Source organism: Zeugodacus cucurbitae, chromosome 3 (assembly GCF_028554725.1).
Source record: "Zeugodacus cucurbitae isolate PBARC_wt_2022May chromosome 3, idZeuCucr1.2, whole genome shotgun sequence".
Classification (NCBI taxonomy): Eukaryota; Metazoa; Arthropoda; class Insecta; order Diptera; family Tephritidae; genus Zeugodacus; species Zeugodacus cucurbitae.
The window spans coordinates 2,689,749-2,712,164 of NC_071668.1; the positions used below are offsets into that span (position 1 = coordinate 2,689,749).

General features: G+C 38.5%; 1 long non-coding RNA gene across 1 annotated transcript in view; it reads right to left on the reverse strand.

Annotated features, from left to right (window-relative positions):
- Positions 1–22,416, reverse strand: part of LOC128920555 (uncharacterized) — a 159,857-nt gene that overhangs the window by 109,600 nt on the left and 27,841 nt on the right. The gene's annotated exons all lie outside the window — the stretch shown is intronic.

Below are 22,416 nucleotides of genomic sequence, written 5' to 3' on the forward strand. Positions count from 1 at the left end.
CCAGATCATAGTGAGAACCCCTGCGGTAAAATTTAGCTCGGCCTTACACGCGAGAAAGTGTTGCATTGAATGTGTCAATAGGCCGAAGGCTTAATTTTTTATTCGTGCCGAGTTGAAGTTCGTGTTCCTGTTGTTATTTTTTTTTTCCTTGTTCAATCCGATAGTGTTTGAATTTAATTGATATATTTCCAATCGGAGAATGTTTTTTATCACAATAAAGCTCCGATAGATGACGCTATACTTGAAGTGCTTCTAAAATCGTATTTGCTTTACGGTAGGGATCACATCGAACTGTAAAACCTTTACCGATAGCTGCTACTATATCACGAATTTTTAGTAAAGGGAAATGTGACTCAATGAAGAGTAAACAAATTTTATGATTAACCCGAAGAAAGCCTACTGAAGTGAAAAGCTTGCTTCGAAATGTTCCCATGAATCTCCGACCTCCTTACAACCCGATTTTCTGCAGGGTATTTATAGAGCCAGATATTTATATATAACCTTCCCAAAGTGCTTGTGTGCTTATTCGAATTTACGCTGGAGACTTGTAAGCTCTTTGTAACATTTTAATTTCGTTTTGCCATGTCCATGTGTTGTCTTGGGTGCCACAGGTGTACAAGTCTTTGATTTTAATTAAAAACGATTTACACTACCATTTAGAAAAATATTAAACTATTTGCACTTAGCTTAGATATAAACCAAAGTACTGGCTGACTAAAGATATAACAATGAATTGACATTTTCGCAAGCTTAGGGAGACAACTGGAGATACGAAAGAGAGCGGAGAGTATAGAGAGAGGAGTAGTGATTCACTATAAGGAAATGGGTAAGCCTTCGCAATCAGCATAAAGTGGATCAGAGAATGCAGGTAATTTTTAAGAATGAAACTGTTTTAATGGAATTTGAGGTGGTTTAGTAGAATGACCTTAAGTGACCTTTAAATTTAAAATGGATTTCAGTTATGAGAAAAGTGATTATAAGGAGAGAGTGTAATATATTAGGAGGGTGCTTTCCAATGTAGATAAAATGGGTGTCCCAGACTAAATTTTTCGGTCGGATTATCAAGTAGTTAATCGAGCTCCATTCGACCGCCTCCACTGCTCACCTGCTTAATATATTTGTGTCTATTTTTACACCTCATTCAAACACCAATAATTTCAGGTGTAATAAGTACATCAGAACATAACTACCCTCTTCATGCCCCTCTCAACACTAACTCACCTGACTACCTTGACTCGTTGGCAATGAAAATTTCGACATTAAAGTCTCACATTCTTTAATTCACAACAAATAGCGATAAATTACAGTTAACTGACGGCTATTATCTATCCGTATCGCTGTCGAATTGCAGTTGAGGCAATTTTACCTGCCATTACACGCTCGCTGCCCACCCTCCTCTTCTGCTACTACACCGGCAGACTGTCAGCACGCGCGCGCCCGCACACCACAACAACAGCAATGTCTCGTCAGCCGAATCACCACCGAGCCATTGGGCCGTCCGCCTGCCTAATGAAACCATCTCAAGTTTAATTTAATTTTATCGCTCCCTCAAGTGCAAGCGCAGGCCTACAAGCGTTTGTTTGCGTGCCCGCGCGAATGTGTGGCAGTGTGTGTGTGGATGCGTGCCGCCTATCTGCCTAGCCGGCCGCCACACTACCTGCGCGTCTGGTGGCAGCCAGCACAATTGCGCCACTTGATGAATGTCAGCAATAATGTCAGCGTAATCACAATTGTGCGCCTAAAACTATACGCGACATTATAATAAATCAACCGCGCAATAAAACACAATACAGACAATCACAGCAACAACAACACGCACGAAGCTGAAATTTTAGCAAGCGCCACATAATAAGGACATAAGTAGCGGCAAAGAAAAAATCGAGATTTATGACACAATGGCTACAACAACGACAACAAGTAAATAGGAAATGCCGACGGCAGCAGAAAAGTTGCGCGGCAACAATGAAAGTGAAGACTAGCCCTTGGCTTTGCTTTGCTGCAGAAGAATTTAAATTGAATAACAATATTTTGATGAAACGTTTGTTTGTAGCTGGCTTTGCTCTTTGTTTTGTGCTACCCTCAAGGCTTTTGGGCAATACTAAAATGTTCATTAAAGCAAATTAAATTTACACCAAAAAATATTTAATGCATACTCGGCCTTAAAGGGGAACTTAGAGCGTATAAACCGAGCATTACCATCAATATGAAGCTGTATATATGTATGTACGTGTAGCTACAATTGTGCTCATAATCATTGGTTCCACACTGACGACGCCCATCGACCCAGAAAAGCACAATTCAAATGGTGTGTACCTGGTCAGTTACAGGTAATTACAGTATCTCTAAATTCTGATTTGTCTATGCTCAATTATTGTTCTACATAGTTATATAAATATATATATAGCTGCAAATGTGAATGTATTTGTGGATTTGTTACTATAATGACCCTAAGGAAGCTTTAGATACAAATATTTTATTAGCCGTGTCGGTTGGCAGTTTAATTCAACAATAACGGCATAATATTTAGATGAAGAAATTAAGCGTGAGCTAGGAGACAAATACCCATAGGTTGATTGGTAGAGTTGTTATTAATCGCGACTGATTTCCATATCTGTAAATTCCAAATAGTTAAGAGCTTAGCAACTTTACTATTTTTGATTTTGAAGGAAAACTATTATTTTTGACAATAAATTTCAGTTTTGAGCATTAAGAGCTTTCATCGAGCTTTCAAAGCACTTTTGAGCTTTCATTTAATTCTTAATTATAAAAAATAGATACCACGCTTTCATCGAGCTTTCGAAGCTCATTTGATGCCTATTGATTGAATGAAGAGTTGATTATAAATCGGGAATGATCATCTTTTGGTAATAAAATTCAATTTTGAGCTTTAAGAACTTTCTTCCGCTTTTGAGCTTTCATTTATTTCCTAAATCTTATTAATAAAGATACTAAACGTTTTTATAATACCTTTAAGAGCTTTCAACGAGCTTTCAAAGCTTTTTTGAGCTTTGATTTACTTCTTAAAACTGATAAATATAGAGACTAGACGTATTTACAATATTTTAAGAAAATTTTTAAGATTCGATTTGAAATATCTAAATCTACCTTTCTACGACTAACGACCTCAGTAGAGAGTTTTAAAATTCTGGCAATAAGCTAGTACTGTCTTTCACTATTAATAAAATCTCAAATGGCTATCTGAAAACAATAAACTCACGAAATCGCACGCGGTCAATTACACAACCTAAGCGGCATTTGACTGCACACCAGAATGCCATTGACAACGACACAATATACTAAGTCAAGGCATTTTATGTGCCAATAATTACCTGGGACAAGCGCGACAACGGCTGAGTCAACTACTTGCAACCAGGACAATCAGAAGAGTTTGAAATCTGCAAAAAATTGCCTCGTTTGCATACGAAAGAGGCGCACTGGTCGCCAAAATGCTAAAGGTGAGCGAAAAGGCGAAAGAAAACTGCAGCGCGCGATTAAAAGAAACGTGTGTAGTGGCGCTCAAGCGGCTACAGCAATGGACAATTGACTTTCAAATCAGTTTCCGATAAAAATTTATCGACACTCGAAAGGCGTGGCACTGGAGGCGTTCGTTATTGTGCAAGCGATTTGGTGCGGCAGAGTAGGAAGCCTGCGCCTTGTCTGCGCCATTTAGCCGGTTCAGACGTTTTTCAAGTGCGATTTGCACGATTTCACCAGCATTAACACAGCGCCAAATGCAAATCGTCATGGGAAATGGAGGAAATGGTATTCTATAGATGGATAATTGGTAGCTAAAGCGCACACAAAAACATTTGCACCTAGTCCAAAGCACTTAGGACCATGCATGCATGCACACACGCGCGGGTATCTAGGACCTACGCTCGCTGCAGCTCGAGATTCTAATGACTTTTATTGAGTGTCTATTGACTCGCATCGAATGCAGAACAGCATGAAAGCATGAAAGGCTAACTGCAGCAAGTCTGCGCTAACGGATATCTGCAACTAACGGCATGCGCCCGGCGAGGCAGCCAGCCGGCAGGAAGCTGCTAATCAAATGCAAAGCACTTTGTGCCGTCATTAGCGCCGAGTGGGCGTCGCTGGCGCCGCTCCTGCAGCGACATGTCATTCAAGGAAATTAAATCGAAACGTGATTATAGCGAAGCCTAATTGATATTTGATGACGATCGGTGCGGTGCGCGGCGCTGCGCAGCGGAAATTTCAATATAATTATTTTGCATACAAATTAACTTCTTTTAAGCGCTTCGCTTTTTGTTTGTCTCCTGCACACAAGCGCTGTAATTAAAAAGGGATTAGTGATGACATTTTGTTGATTAAAAATTTCAGGTAAGCACTTTGATTAGTTGTTAGCTGCAGAAGTGCAGCGTGTAACATGAGCGCAACCTACACACAGACACACTCGCTTTAAAGCCCACGCCCGCACTCACGCTCCAACGCTATGCATCTGCCGCGCAAGAGCGCGCTTCAGCGGAAGCCTTACTTTCGCCTACGCCGTCAAACTTCCAAAGCCGCATATGCAGCCGCAAGCGTCACCGCAGCAACAACGAGCTACTGACAGCTTTGACATGTGGGCGATAAAAAAACGAAATTAATGTTTAAATAGCAAACATCAACAACAGCATACATCAACAGGTATTCAGCAACAACAACATACGCCTTCCTAGTGGAAATCTGTGACAGAATGTCAAGTGCAACCCAACAACAGCAGCAACAAATGACGCCTACACAACTTGTAATGCAATTAGCAGAGAGAGAGTAGTAAAGTCCGTTAATGAAAATTTCTCAAAAATAGAGCTTGCCACAAACCACTCACTCAGCTCGCTAAACCTTTTTTCCACCTAATTATATAAAAGCACAGTTTTATAAAACAGAAAAGTTCCACGAATCTATTGATGCAGCGTTCTTTTCTATCCATATTTCACGCATTGCGTTTCCCACTTTGCGAATATTTGCCCCGCGGCACACTTTTTTCTAGTAGAAGCGCAGTGCTTTGCTAAGCTCTTGCGCAGAAATTTGTATTCGCCGAAGGACACCGGACTTATCCTTTCATAAACAAGCAACATCAGCTGCAACTACCCAGGTCACCGTTGACACAATCGCCTTTTACCGTTACTTTGCGCTTTTTTCACAGCCACAGACTGCTTTGAGAAGCGCATAAAAGCTTGGAGGGATTTTTTTCTATTTTGCTGCCCATACTTTTTATACCCGAATGGTATTCGTGGGCCACAAGGTATTACCGTTTTGTGCTCATAACAGTTTTTTGTAGCAATATGGCGAAATGGAGAGGCATATGCTGTATAAAGTTTAGTTACGTCGGTATATGCGACAGTCCTTGAAGTGGCTAAGTGGAGTAAAAGTTATGAAATTTGAGGCAACCCTGAACACACTTAGGGTCACGAAGGTTCTTCTTTATTCTTCTTGAAACGAAGTCAGTGTTATCTCTCAGTTTCATGAATACTCGTATACTTTTCTCCAATAATATTTTTGTTAGACGAATATTCATCTCCGCGCACATTTAACACTCCCTTACTTTAGCTTTAGCTTAATTAGTTATAAAAATTGTGTTGACATTGCGGATTTTCTGCGAAACTTATGCGCGATACGAAAGAGTTTTGGTGTAGGTTTCATCGGAAACCACCTTGAAAATTTACGTGTAACTGTTTTCAATGCATATAGAACGAATAATAACTGTTTCTTTCGAAAGTCAAACAACGTTCACATTTTTATCTCAAAGCTTTTGTGAAAGCTTATCAAGCATTCGTGGAAGCTTTCATTTGCTATTATTTATTTATATGAAATTTAAATAATATGGAAAGAAAACCAGAGATAAACATGAAAAAAGTCAATTCTCAATTTGAGAATTAAAACTGGAATAAAACGTTTTTTAGAAGATATAAATAATATGAAAAACCCCAAAATTAACATTAAAAAAGTCAATTTTATAAAACGGTTGAGAATTCACAACAAGCTTTTCATGGAAGGAATATTGGTACCTTAGAATAGTATAGTTAACATAGATGAAATTCTCTGTCTCACAATTATATATCAACCAAAATCACTTGAGCTTTCACTAAAAGCTCATTGTCGTCAGAGACAACGATAGAATCTATAAAACTGTATCACAAGTAATTTTTTAGCAATTTGTATATTAAAATGGAAAGACTATTTAACAGTAAATCTCTCATTTAAATTTCTTGATTATGCATATAATCAAATGAATGAAAACCTTAACCTTAAGTTATAATCCGGTATGTATATATAGTATTTCATATCTTTTCTATAGTCCAAATCACTTTTTTAAGGCAGAAAATTTCCATAAATAATTAAACCCAGCTTGCAACAAGTATTAAAGCATCGATTACAATTTGCTTTCTCTCCCATTAATTTCACCTTAAACTCATAAGCCTTCACCAAGTTTAATAACCGGCTTTTGGAAAAAGTTGAGCGCAAAAAAACTTGGAAAAAAGTGCCACCCACATTAAATAGGCGAAATGTGGAATTACTACAATCAGACCCTCGCCTTACACTTGGCAAAAAGCAAACAGAAATTACATAAGCGCTCTCACTCATGAAAACTCAATTAGCACGCCTAAAAGTCGGCAGCAAACTAACAGCAATGAACTGTTAGTTCCACTCATTCATTTAGTGATTTCGGCGCATTTACCGCCTAGTGGTTTATGCGAGCCTCAACGCATGGGTATATGAATGCCGCGCGTACAACACAAATATACCATTACAGCGCCGAGGGTATAGCCGAGGCAACTGTGGTAGTTTGGTGCCTCTAAAGCAAACAGAGTGCATAAATTACTTGATTGTTTTAATATTTCTGTTGTTTTTTTCCTGCGACCGCCTGATAAGCCAATACTTTTTCGTCGACCGAAAAACCAGTATGACAACAACAATAACAGCAAAAATAAACACAAGGAACAACACAACAGTGGCGCATAATTTGGCTTGTGCCACAGTGGCAAATTGGAGATATGAACGAACGGGAATGTAAATCCCTAAATGCAAATACGAGTCGCTGCTGAAAGTGAGTTCGTGTGAACTAAATGTGCGCCCCCAATTGTATATGGGTGTTCTATTACTTTTCGATAGAGTGTTGTTGCCTACTTTTAGGCGCTTCGCCCCCCAACTTTCGTTCTACGGTGGCATACATGTTAAAATGTCGTGCTCAGCATTCGTGTTGGCAAATTAATTACAAAATTATGCTGTTGCTGCCGCTGCCCCGCCTACCCCTCCTCCGTCGCTGGCATTTCTGACACCCTTGGCTTTGCCAACTTTCGCAGCAGTGATTGCGCACAGTTTTGCGCTTGTTTGTTCGTGTTTGCGCGTAGCGCGCGTTAGACTAACACGATAGTGAGTGTGGTGAATGTAGGTGTGGCTGTTGGTTAGAAAGTTTTCAGTAGTTGCGGCTTCGCATACTCATGCAAAAATGTTGTTTTTTTTTTTCGTTCGTCGTCGTGGTTAATAAGCGGTAAGGCCGTACTTTCACCCAAAAGCGAATTTCCAGCGCAATAATGGACTGCGTAAAGGCACATTACATTCATGGGCATATTTAAATTTGCTGTGAGGAAAACAAAAATTAAAAATAATTCCGAGAAGAGCGCGCGCAACATGATTATGAACTAAAGGTCAGTTTAAAACCAAACAGCAAATTGTGAGAAAAATAGTAAATTTTAGCAAAATTATTCTGAGAATAGCTTTAACTAACGAAATCAATATTAAAAAATGTGTATTTTCTGTTAAATTGAAGTTTAATTTAAACAAATATGTTGGTAGGTAGGTACAGAAGTTGTCTGGGACCGAGATACTAGAATCCCCTCACACTGCCATATCCTCTCTGAACCACTCTGTGGCCTTGATAAAGCTCATCAATTTAAAAAAGAACATTTTATAATCTCGCAATTTAATTTTTTTTATGATCACACACAATTTGACCCACATATTCGGCATAAAGTCCACTGGAATAATGAAAATTATTATATATAGTATATGGGGGCTGAATCGATTGCAACAATGAAGGCCACCAAGCTACATTATTCCCAAGACTATACGCTTGTATCCCACATATTAACCGATATATACGGTATAAAGAGATGCTTGAAAACTCTTATATTACATATTTGGGAGCTAGGAGAAGTAAGATCCTGATTTTATTAGTTTTTGGCACATTTGGGAATGCATTATTATAAGGAAAACATGAATTTGCATAGAATAAATGGAAGCGCCTTTAGTTCTGCTTTTTCCCGCCTGGATAAGGAAGCGAATCGAATGGGTCTGGATGTGAATGAGGACAAGACGAAATATCTCCTCTCATCAAACAAACAGTCGGCGCAATCGCGTATTGGCTCTCTCGTCACTGTTGACAGCCATAACTTTGAAGTAGTAGATAGTTTCGTATACCTGGGAACCAGCATCAACAACACGAACAATGTCAGCCTCAAAATCCATCGCAAAATCACTCTTGCCAACAGGTGCTACTTTGGACTGAGTAGGCAATTGAACAGTAAAGTCCTCCTTTATGGCGCAGAAGCGTGGACGACGTCAACGTCCGATGAGACGGCACTAGGAGTTTTCGAGAGAAAGGTCTCGCGCAAGATTTATGGTCCACAGAACATAAGCAACGGCGAATACCGCAGACGATGGAACGATGAGCTGTACGAGTTATACGACGACATTGACATAATTCAGCGAATAAAAAGACAGCGGCTACGGTGGCTAGTGGTGTTGTTCGAATGGACGAAAATGCTCCAGCTCTGAAAGTGTTCGATGCAGAGCCCGTTGGTGGAAGCCGAGGAAGAGGAAGATCTCCACTCCGTTGGAGGGACCAGGTGGAGAGCGACCTGGCTACACTTGGGATCTCCAACTAGCACTGAACTGCGAAGGAGAGAGAGAGAAGTGGTGCACGATCGTCGATTCGTCTATAACCGGCTAAACGGTTGCAATGCCAATCACATACATACATACAAGTAAAAGATTTATATTTATTTTCGATAAATAATTAGCCAAAAGCACCGAGGGCCTTATGTTCGATACCGGGGGTCTTAAAAAGTCATTTATATACTTTTGCTTCACTGGTACTTGATTTATATATTGCAAAGTTAACGAACCAATTGGAATCCAAAATTGTATAACATGGGAAGTAGGCGTGGTTGTGAACCGATTTCGCCCATTTCCTATATCAAGTAAAGAACATAATATGTACCAAATTCGGTTAAAATCAGTCGGCTTTTTCACGAAATATGGTTTTTGACCCTAAGTGCAGTAGTCTCTTCACTATAAAATTTAGTGCTGCTGGTGTTTTTACTTAGCGATTTAAAGCACTTTAGATAATTTTCAACACAACCTTTGTATGGGCGATGGGCGATGCGCGTGGTTATATCGGATTTTACCCATATTCACAGCGTTATCATAACCGTTGGGTCTACAAAACTAAGACGGATCCGGACACGGCTGCCCACTCAATATTATTCCATAAAATAATTTAGGAGATTGCTTCTGCCGCCACAACAAAAATAATAATCAAATTATATATCTATAACTATTTAAATCTACATTGTTGTTGTACTCTAATGCAATAGCAAATATCATCGCATATATCAGTTGCCACGTGTCTTGTTTTATTTTTTCATCATTTTTCCCTCCCCACTTTAAGCGCCACGTTTTGTCTATTCTAATTATTCTAGCGTTATTCATTTTTATTTGTCATTATTCTATTTTATCTGATTTTTTTTACGTATTTATTTCTGTTTATCTTTTTCAATTTTCGTTTGGCTATAAATTATCTTTGCGACACACGAGCGACGCGGCAACGCTGACGAAGAAATCTGTGCGGGCAATAAATTAAATTTATGTGCCTGCTTAGGCCACAAAATCATTACGATTACGAGCAATTTTATCATTTTACTGTTATTTAAATATGATGTCGGTATGCGGCAGCCAACCGCTGCCAAACGAACGAACAGCAGCAACGAATAACGGTAACAAGTAGCCGTTCAAGTAGCCACTTTTATTGTGTCCTCTTATCCTGTGGGTAATTAAAATGAGCACTGCATTGTCTTGTGGCGTTGGCCAGCAAATTAAAAGTGTAAATGAAGCACGATTGGTAGGCCGATTGCTCGCTCCCTCGCATTCGACGACAGCGGCGCCGTTTAATGTGTTTGACATTAAAAGCACTTAATTTGATTTGTGCGATATGAAATGTAATGATATATCGGCCACTGAGAGTGTGTCTGTGTGAAATATATGAGTGACTCGTGCTCGTGGCAGTAAATTGGTAAAAATGAGATAAATTAAGAAAGAAATTAATGTCGAGCACCTGAAGTCAAGTCAGCTCATTTAAAAAAAATATATAAAATTGTGGTAATAATATTCAATATTAATTGTGAGCGTAAAGTCCATTAAAGATTATATGTATTTTAATGTAATGTCTTTTAATATAATTTAGTGTAGAAAAATGTGACTTTAATATTAAATTTACATAATTTTAAAGTTTTTTATTAAATTTAATTTTTTTATATTTTTTTTTAATTTTTGTTCGAAAATTAGAAGACAAAATTTATAATATTTACAGTTCGGCTTCCAAAATTTAAGCGCATTTCTTATAGTGCGATAAAAATTAGCTTACTGAAGAATGGCTTCAGCTCTTTCCTTTATCGCCAGTTAATAAAATGCCGGCGCTCACGCAGCAAAAATATCGACAAGCACAACCGTTTCCGGTACAGCCTTCGCGCTTGAGGCCAACGAATGCCAGTAAATTTGGAAGAGCGCGAGCGGGAGCGCATAAATATTGCCGTTGACTCAAAACGCCCACTTCGCTTATTGACGTCTGCTGCTTGGCACAGCCTTGCCGCTGACGATGGCGATGACGTACATGTATTTACATAAAAAACCGCAAGTGTTTACAAAACGGATTCATTCATTTCGCAGGAGTGCCAGTCAAACAAGGCGACGCCGCAGCGCAGGTATGCAAAGCGGAATGTATGTATGTATGGGTGTCCGTGTGTGCGAGTGAATGCTAAACAAACCGGCAAAGAAATAGATAAACAAATGAGCTGAGACATAAACATAGCCATATACGCATAAACACTACCAACAGCGCAGCCGTCAAGCCGGATATTTTTCGTCCAAAACAACAACACAACAACAACAAAAACTACATGAAGACTCAAAAAAAAAGACAGCGCTAACTTGCAGACGCAACGCTTTCTTTTTATAAACGCCGAGGCATGCGGATGTGCCGCGCAACAAATACAAAAATATCAGCATAACAACAACAAATGCGAGAATAAAACAAAAATGTCGCTCAAATGTGGCGTCAAAGCCAAAGGACAAACATGCAGTCCAGCGATGTCAGCTGCGGTCGAGCGTGTGTGCTGGCAGTGAAATTTAGCTCAATATGAGCGCCCTGACACCGCCCTCGCCCTTGGCACTTATCGCCCACACATCAAATGGAGCAACTTATAATTTTTCATCAGGGGATTATTATTAACCGCACGCAGAGTGAGAATGTAGAAAATGAACGGTAAATTTTGGTTGACATTTCTGCGGCGCTCACTCTTCCTGCTTCCGCCTTACACGGGGGAGTTCAATGGCATACAGTTTAATATTATAAATATGTAATTCATATATGAAGGTTTCTGGGTATGTGTGTGTGATTAAGGAAATCAATTTAAGTTCTCTGCAAATACAAGCGCAACACACAGCGCTACGTTTGACGTTGAAAGCACAAACTTTTTGTGCATTTTTAAGGCGCTGCGCTGATTTCGTGAGCGCCTTCTCCAATTTTTTTTTTTTATTTCCTATTTAAGTCTTTGTCTTCATTTTACGAATTTCTTTTTTAGTGTGCATGCATCTCATTTTTCTTCTTCTTCCGCTTCTGCGTTTTCTTAAGTTTTTGCCTTTATAATTGCTGGGATGCGGTGATTCGTTTGGTTTGATCTTCTCCTTTTTATCGTTTGCCAACCATTTATGGCGTTTACTCTGCTTCTCCGCGCTCATCTCGCAGTGCCAGCGCATAATTTTGCTTGTCGCCGACATGTCCTTGACAGAAGTGCTCGACGCCGCGTTGTCACTGCGCGCGGCGTATGTGAGGCAGGGTGCGCGGATTGTGCATTTCAAAGCTTTTTGCGGCGCGCACACTCAAACAGTCACTCACTGGTGGCGGTGGTGGTGTGCAATTATTATGTGCGCATATGATTACACACATTCCGCTTTGTAAGTTATTTTTGCCAACGTTTGCGCACTTGAACGCCTTCATCGCCGCTGCCGCCGCTCTCTAGTGTATGCTTAATAAGCCAAATAAACTCTGGCGCCGTGGTGCACAAATAAATTTCGGGCGTCTACTTAACACACACACACACACATATGCAATCATATATATTTTTTTTTATATGCGAGCGCTTGACAAGCTTTTGTGTGTGCGCAGCAATCAGCGCAGCCACGCAGACAAAAAAGCTACGCTGCATAAAATCCGCGCAAAAAGTTTGAGGAAAAGAAAAAATATGAAATGCCAAACTAAAAACAAAAGCAAACACAAAACACAAATGAAAAGCCGCAAATGCGCGCATATGTATAATACAAAATTGTGTGTGCGAATTCGGTGACGGTGGCTTTATGAAATATTACTCGCCTGCCTTGACACAGCACACAAGCGCACGCACACACCCACATAATGACAAATTGACATTTGCTTTGCATTGTCGACTTCCTTTTATTTGCCACACAAACTTGTTGTTGTTGCATTTTTTGCTTCGCGTTCTTTGTGGCACGCCCTTTTCTATTACGACATTCTTCGTCTGCAAGTTAGTAGGCACTTTGCGCGTCATGAAGGCACTTATGTCACAAATTCTTAAGCAATTTATATGCATAAAAGCCTCAATTATTCTTCACGCTCTCGCTTTCTCGACTTTCTTCGCCGCCTCATTTGGCAGTAGAGTCGCTTGCGTAGAGTGCTGCGCTGGCGTCCATGCGGCTACGAACGCTTTCTTTTGTACTAACTACACTCCGCTTTGTCGGCGTTGCTTCTTGCTTACAATTGTGCCTTCCTTGCCATTCAATCCGGTATTAATTCAGCACAATCCATTCCGTTTATTTGGGTGTTGATTTGCGTGCGAAAATGTAACTAAGACTAATTGGCTGCAGCGCACATAAATTATGTATTTATACCGAATTGCTGAGCGCCTTGTCTGCGCTTTGACTCCGTGGTCTTTCTGGTAGTTCGTAGTACTCACTCACAACTTTGTTGACTTTTTGAGTGTCAAAGAACTGTGTTAAATTAACGCATTGCGAGCGTTAAATTGCAGCAATTGGTTGGGTTGGACCCGATGATGGATTCAGCGTAATCCGTTATTGCATGTGGGCGGTATGTGGATTATGAGCGCCATGATTTTTGGTCAAATTAAGCTATTAGTTTTTAGGCAGGTAGGCGATCACTAAATCGATGTTCTAAAATGGTAATAGGGGAATAGGGGAAGCAGAATAGAGGAACTGCTACTCAATTTCATCTACCGTAGAGCCGCTCCATCGTAATTATATTTGAGGAGACTGGACTCCATAAGGCTACATAAATCATGTGGCTCTATATAGAGATCTATTATTACGAAGTGTTTGCCTCATTTCAATAGAGACCGCTGCTGGTACTTTAAAGTCTAGGATTTCAAATTGAATCAAATATGCCTTTAATGGGTACTCTTCTGGTAGGCTGCTGTTCCCAAAGAGAAAACTTAAGAGATTCAATGAATAGAACAGACATAGGAATAAGTGGTTCCTTACGACTAAATGGCTGAATAACCCATAGTTATTGAGAGAGACACTCCGTCAGCGAGTATTACAATGAATAAGTATAGCGACAAAATCACAAAAAAATCCAAAAAACTTAAGAAGGAAGAAATCTCGCATCATATTCAGTTATAGAGAGCAGAAAAAAGAAGAAACCAATATTGCGGAGAATTCTGTTAGTCACAGTACTGAGTCTGAATGCATAATCTTAGCTACTTTCGGTCGGTTTCCCAGAAAGGAAACACACGTAGAGTATGAAAGATAGATCCTTGTGAAGCCAGGAACCCCCTCTTCATTCTATCTTCTATATCCGCTATTTCGCACGGAAAAAGTGAGACCCGAGATGTCTTCTTTGTTGATCTCGCACACCACTCGATGATAGTGAAGATACACATTCCTTAATGTCTATCGAATAGAGTAATTCTAAGTAGTTAAGGAACTAAATAGCAAATCAAGAATAAAAAGGTCATGTGAAGGTCAAAGAAGACGTGCTAAGCATATAAAGGATCTTTAAGTGACCATGCAAATATTGAATATTGTCTCCTACATATTCATTTTGTAATAAACACGGAAAACTAGCACGAACTAAATTCATTTCATTTCATTTATATTTACAACGCATTTCCTAACATTTTCCCCTATTCATTTCGATGTCCGCATATAACATACACTTGCATAACAGCCCCTAGTTCACTCATTATGAAGCGTACATACCAAAAATGTATTCTAAATATTCAAATGCTTTCAATAACTCATTGGAAATGCTAAAAGCAATAGCGAAATTCCAATGACTCAATTTGGCAGTAGTAACCATTGTTGCAACAACAACAATTGCGGCAACATTTCCAAAGGCGTTGACACACCAACACACGCCTGAAAGTATGCAAATGAAAAACGCTTTTCATAAATTCAAAAGCCATTTCAGCGCAATTTGTCCAAAGCAAGCGAGCCTTAAACAAAACCAATTCACCCCTCATATTGAAAAATATTCACAATTTTCTCAAAGATAATGGTGAATGGCGTCAAAAAGCCATCAGGCATTTGCGCAGCCACGCTCAAATAGATATTTCATTATACAACAAAAAAGAACATTTTGCAAAACATATTTCAAGCATTCGGTAATTTTCAGCAAATTTTTCATTCATAACAATTGATTAGGAGCGCCACTTGCAACAAGCGCTTGTGGGACCCATTGAGCGTAGACCATTCGTTCGTTGGTTGAATACTGGTCAGCCATGTGGCGCGCTCCCTAAAAAAAAAAAACAAAGCGCGCCAAAGTGTAGCAGTGAAGGGTGTGCCATTTCGGAACCCTCTTCAGCTGTCACACACCGTGGACACATGGACTCAAGTAGTGGTGATCACAACAACAACAACAGCAAATGAGCAACGATATAAATCTTAAGGGCCAAATGGATTGCGATGCTTCGGTGTGACTGGCTGAAGCATTGAACCGTTGGCCAAGCGACCAAGAGACTCAAGCAGCTAAGCAGTCGGTGATCCAGTCAGTCAATCAGTTGGCCTCAGCAGCTGCCGGGGCGTCTTGCCGCCTTGATGCCATACAGCATGCCAATATGATGGAATTTTTAAATAAAATTCGCAAAATAGACAGCGCATATATTTCACTAGCGCGCATACCCACAAACACACACTTGAAGACTGCTCGACGCCAAGCATTTGCTTTAGAACCCTTGCACTGCTGTTGCAAAATAATATTTTAGCGTACGTCCCACACGGAGCTACAAGACCGACCTCATCAACATTTGGTTGTTGGCCTGATTGTTGAACCGAAACGAATAGAATCCTTCAAAAGCCAAATGCAACAAACAAAAAAAAAAACAACAACAACAATAACATGAGTACAAAAATAACCGAGAAATATGTAAAAACAACAATGGCCAAGTAAACAAAGAAACGCACGGCGTAGTGGCGCTGCTGTCGTCTTAGCGTCTCGCAGAGGGCAACGAAGCGTCAAGCACCCGCTGTCAGTAAAAGTATTAACCCCAGCGCAGCAATAGCAAACCGAAGCCGAAAATGTAAAACAAAGCACCAACGAAAATCACGAAAAGTATCGGCAAAAATGAAATCACAATCGAAATAGCAACAACAACAACAACAATGTAGCTGTGGCCAAAGCGGCAACTTTCACTCATGAATCACAGTTCATAGCATACTTTTAGGTGCAATTTATATTTTTCAATAAAATAAATGGGGAGCAACGGAGCGCACTACACTTGTTAGTGCCGTTGAAAGCGGGTATGCAGGCGGCGGCGGCTTTTGGTACTGAGTGATATTGGTTTGGTTGCTATGTATGGCCACTGGAGTGAGTGTGTTGGCTGCCAGTGGAATGTGAGTGGAGTGTGAGTGTGTTGGAGCACGCTTCACTGCGCGCAAACGTTGGCCAAATAATACTCGTGGTACCGTTATCAAACTTGCTACAAGGCAACCCACAACTTGCCATAAACCAAGCAAGGCAGCCGCACAGCCACCGCGTCCCTTTGGGGTATTAAGTAAAATATATTTCTTAATACCATTGAGTATTGAAAAGGCTGCCACATTTGGCCCCAAGCGACGCAGACGTGCTATGTTAAAAATCCCTTGTTGCTTGTACATATGTATATATGTGTTTGATTCCTTGGCATTTTTATTTACTGTTTGCAGTCTGTGGGCAACCGATTGCCGGCGCGCTGTTATATATTTGTGGCACATTCGCAAGTATAAATGCCGAAAAATTGCTGGTTTCGAACGACGACGATTGTAGAGTGAAACCCTATTTAAGGCACAAACTCCACATGTCCTTACTCCAATCTCGACTTCCAATGCCAATTCACACGACCCACGTTTCTCACCTATTTCATTTCGGGCGTTTTACGAGTGTGAAAAATACAGAATTTACACTTTGCTAACTGATTGATGAATGCATAAATGAACTCGCAGTCACATACCCAAACAGCTGCCAACATACTCACACTCAAATTCAGGGACACAGCTGCCTAAGCGCTGTAGAGAACTGTGCGTGCCCGAAGCGAGAGGGTATTCGGTGCGGAATCATACACACAACCATTCACTGACAGCCATTTCGGCCATGACGAATGAAGTCACTAAACACAGCAATGAATTTGCGCGTGAATGAATGAATGGATGGGGCAGCGAGTGAGCGAGCGAATGGCGCAACTGGCATTGTCCGCGGCGTCTGTCGAGCGTTCGATCCAGATCCACTTGCAAACTCGTCGCCACGCTCACGCTGTTCTTGCCACTGTGACCCCAGTCACTACAGCTGATGATCATTTTCAATTTTATGCATTTGCGTCCCCTTCGCTGTTCAACGGTAAATTATTTACTTTACTGCTGTGTGTGTATGAGTGCGAGTGGCACTCTGCTTACAGCATTTTTGTTGCTTTTCTCGCTTTTTCATCAGCATTCGATTGCTTGGTATTTGCTCGGTTCGTTGCCTTTACACCCTTCCTCCATCCTCCTTCTCTCATCGTTCACACAGCATTTTCCACAAATATTTCCAGCGTGTCATATTATTCGATTTGACTTGATTACGACACAATTCATTGAGTTTATTGTTATATTTAAAATATGCAAATTAGGGTATTTTCCCAACTTGAGCGCGCCACTGCCATCGCTCCCTTCACACTTCATTCTCATTTCGTTTTATGCGCTTTTAGTAACTTTCGCCATTTAAGCATACAGGCAGGCAGCGCTGCCGCAATTTGATTTCTCACACACACACACATGTGTGTCTGTACGTGTATTTGTGGTGCCAGCAAATGGAATTAGCGCCATTTTTCACATAAATACACGCAGCTCATCTAATTGGAATGATTTATCGCTGTCAGCTGCGTGAAAAATGCGCATTTAAAAAATTGTAATTCTATTTTGATTCGGGAAAATTTAAAAAGGCGCGCTTTCGTGTGTAGAAATTTTGCGATTTTTTGGGTTCAGTGAATTCTCTTTTAATACGCTTGTAACTCGGTGAAAGCTCACTTCACGTTGCGCGCCTAAATGTATGCAATGCATATGAAGGAATGTTATATTTGGTAATCTTGAGTATTTGGAGATTTTTTTGAAATTAATTATTATAATAGAAAAGCGTTTTAAACGCCACTTTAACATAAACTTTTAGGATTGCAATATATAATATAAGTATAGCAGAAGGACTCGTCAATGTCCTGTAAGCTCGATTATCGAAATGCAACAAAAAATAAAAAAAAAAATTTATATTAAAAAAAAAATGAAAAAAATGTTAAAAAAATATGTATAAAAAATTTTTAAAGAAATGTTTGGAAAAAAAATTATAAGAAATAATTGGGAAAAAAACTTAAAAAAAAAATTTGAAGAAATTAAAAAAAAAATCATTTTCGAACTTTTTTCAATTTTTTTTTTTAAAAAGTTAAGTTTTTAAAAAAGTTAAAAAACAATTTAAAACAAAATTTTTGAAAAAAATTAAAAAAAAAATATTTATAAATAAAATTAAAAATTTAAAATTTTTAGAAAAAAATTTTAAAGCAAAATTTTTGAAAAAAAAAAATTGGAAAAACATTAAAAAAAAAATTTAAAAATTAAAACAAAAATAATTTTGGATTTTTTTTTATGTTGTTTTATATTTTTATAAAATATACGTAAACGTTTATTTTCGAACTGAATTCATGGAAGACGCTTTTTGAGTATATTTAATGTATGTTGAAGCAGAAGGACTCGCCAAAGTCCTGCAAAGTACTAAGCCTTAAAGTTTTTTTGTTTAACAGCGTAAGCTCAATTATCGAAATGCAACAAAAATTAAAAAAAATAAAAATAATTTAAATAATTTATAAAAAATTAAAAAAAAAAAATTTTGAAAATATATTTATAAGAATAATTGGGAAAAAATAACTTGAAAAAAAAAATATTTGAAAAATTATAAAAAAAATTTATTTTGGAACTTTTTTTAATTAAAAAAATTTTAAAATTTTTAGAAAAAAAAATTGAAAACAAAATTTTTGAAAAAAAAAATAAAAAAAAATTAAAAAAAAAAATTTAATCCATTTTAAAAAATTGAAAACAATTTTTGAAAAAAAAATATATAAAAAAATTTAAAAAATTTTAATTTTGGAACTTTTTTTAGATTGTTATATATTTTTTTAAAATATACGTGAACATTTATTTTCGAACTGAATTCCTGGAAGACTTTTTTTTATATATATATTTTTTTTTTATATATTTTTTTTAAATATACGTGAACGTTTATTTTCGAACTGAATTCCTGGAAGACTTTTTTTGAGTATATTTAATAGATATTTACTACTTATGTAATCCCTTGTATATATATTGTAAATGGCAAAATTCGTCCTTGAAAAAGGATATAACAGATTAAACGAATGCGAAGAGCCCTTCGTAAACGTAATAAAATTGTTTCTGTGGTCGTCGTAAGCCAACTTTTTTGTATTTTTTAATGAATTTTTTTAAATTATTTTTCATAAAAAATCCATTACTCGTAACCAAAAATACACAAAATATAATTATGACTATTCATAAAAATTATTTGTGATATGTTCCACGTCTGTTGCACGCGGTTCCGTCAACTCTAAACACCGTGTAAAACGTCAAATGAACAACAATAAACAACTATGCTGAAAACTCAACACTTTCAACATTGCCAAAAAGTAAAAACCCCAAACTACGTCAACTCATTTCAACAATGTGTTGCTTACACAGATTATCATATCTACGCGGCAAGTCCATAGATAGCGCAACAACCAAAAATACCAAAAACATTTAGATTTACTTGTGGCATAAATTTATTTACACACACACATACACGCATTCCTGCGTTTTGTTGTGTTAATGAATGCGGACTCGGACTAGCCACCCCCACCGCTCCGTCGCTGGCTGCCTGGCTTGCAACATCATGCGGCTTGTCAATCTAAATGTCAAACTGTCATGTAGCTTGCTGTGCTGTGCTCTGAAGTGTCTGTTGTTATTGTTGTTTTGTATAGAGTTGCTATTATTATTCTATTATTATTCATTCTAGTTTTTACTTTATTCCAAAGAGTTTTTTTGTGTTTTTTTCTGTGTGTGTGTGTAACTAAAGCGCATTTTAGTTAGTTGTATGTAATTAATTTTGGTTGCTTGTCAACTACTGTGTACAACACTACTGTTGATAGCAGAGTTGCGCTGTTATTGTTGTTGTAGCTGTCATTACTTGCATTGTGTGCTATTAGTGCAGCCAGCCAATGTGTTGGTGTCAGTCAATTTGAACACTTTTTTTCTCACACGTTAAAAAATGAGCGAAAATAATTGTTGCGTATACGCCATGGAGTGCTGACGCGCGGAGTTTGAGGAAATGTTTATGTGCAAACAATCAACTTTCGTCGAAACTATGTGAAATATGTGACGCGCTAAAAAAATTACAGTTTGTTGTGCATGCAAAGTGAGTGCCACAACTGAGAGCGGGTTTTTTCTACGGTTTTTTTAGAAATTTATGCACTTAACTTTTTAAAACTATTTTTTACTTTGCATTATTTAAAATTTTTTCTGCTTTTTTACTAAAAAATTTCACTTATTTTGCACTAAAGACACTTTAATTTAATTTAAAGACTCTTTAAAGTCAATCTCACAGGCAATTAAGTGTTGGCTGGCGCTTATAAGCGTACTATTTCAGCTAGGCATTATTGTTTCATTGCCAATTAAGCGCGACGCCTTTGCTTTAGAGTCTATAATAACTTATAAGCGAAGCCAAGTGACACGCAAACTCACTTGTGCTGCGTTGCAGCTAAGGATTTTCATTGATAACGGTATTTTGGACTGTTAGAGAATTGCGCATTGAAGTTGCATGCAAACAAATGCGGTTGTAACGCAATTCCTAAACTAGCTTAACTGGCACAAAGCACACCTCTTTGTTCCTCATTCATGGCATTTTATGCAATTAAGAACACGAAAAGTGGCATGCCACCAACAACAAACCTAAAAAATGCATCTGGCAAGTAAATATGTCAGCTACTATGTCGAGATTATATGAGTGAGCTCTAAATTTCAAGCCGAACTTAAAAAGAATTTCAGAGCCAACTTCGGTTAAAGTAAAAATAGTAAATATTATACTTTTTAGTTCACTAACCCTCAAACTTTTTAGTACTAAGAGGTAAGAGCGAGCAACAGACCGCACTTTTTCCATAGAAAATACTTTAAAAATCGATTGTAATTATTTATCAACCTAACCTCACTCACTGATACTGCCTCACTTCCCTATAGCGCTCGATTCGACCTCTTAAAAGACAGCAACCTTCGCTTGGCATGCAACTTATATGCAAATGGCATGCTGCAACATGTTGCAGCAAGTAAAAAGTGCAGCAATAACACGTGCGCGCGTGTCGTTGAGTAACGTGTTAATTATGACCTCATAAAAGCCACAAAGTATATGCGCGAGCAATGCGAAAAGTTACACATTTAATGTACCCAACACGCACACACATAAACCAACAACACACTGAAACCCACTGTACACTGTATATTTATAAATAAACTTTCAGCGCTCAAAACGACATGTAATGCAAATTTCAGTTTAGCATGCTTTCAGGCGCGCACAACGAATTCAAACATTACGTATACGCCATGTACGCCGAAGGAGTAGTAACCGCCGCAAATGTGAAAGGGCAAAAACAACGTCGTTGATATGCAAATTATTTAAAAAGTATTTAAAAATACATTTTTACGCGCCTTTTCACTTTAATTTCACACAAAATTTAATGAATTTACATAAACCTACATAAGCGCCAAATAAATTTACGGGCCATACGGGGTGAAAAAATAAAGTAAAAATGCGAAAGTAAATGCACAAATATAAAGTAGTGAAAGCCACATATACACACTCAGCGCGCATAGCTGTTGAAAAATTCAACGGCGACGCAAGCCAGCCGCCGCAGAGGTTATGCAAATATTGACATTCTCTTTGTGGCACAGCTACAAAACAAAATGTAAGAGTTGAAAGCCCGCATCACACACACACACACACACACACACAGCACATAAATGTGCTTACTCACCTCATAACTAGCTGAAAAATTATTTTATTTAGCATATCAAAAATCCGCACAGACACACACAGGTGAGTGCGCTGAGAGGACAGACTGTGCAACACAGTATAATTACACGCTCAGGTATCGTTATAGCAGTGCAGCTCGGTTATGAATACTTGTAGTGGGCTGAACTCGTTACAAAAGTTTAATAAGCTAGAGTTATAGCAGAGATCATGTAGAATATGGATTTATCTACAAATATGAAACGAACTCTTGTTCGATCTCCAGAAATATACTTCAAATGTAAGAGAGTGTATGTAAGAATGTAAGAGGGTCATTTAGTGACTTAGTGGCGCTCAAATATCTTATTTCTTGATTTTTTTTTATTTTTTGACAATTTTTTTCTCTCCAATATACCGAGATTTTGCACCCGACTGTACCGCCTCACATGCCGGTAAGTGAATTTACATGTGAAATGCACACTATCGCTCCGAACCTCAGACGTGTTTGCAGTCATTTTGGCCGACGGCGCGCCTCACTTGTCTTGCATGGCATGGCATTGCAGCGTTGCACCGAGCAGCGTTCCCTTGTTGCTGCCGTTGGTGCCAATTAGTGCCCTTGTTAA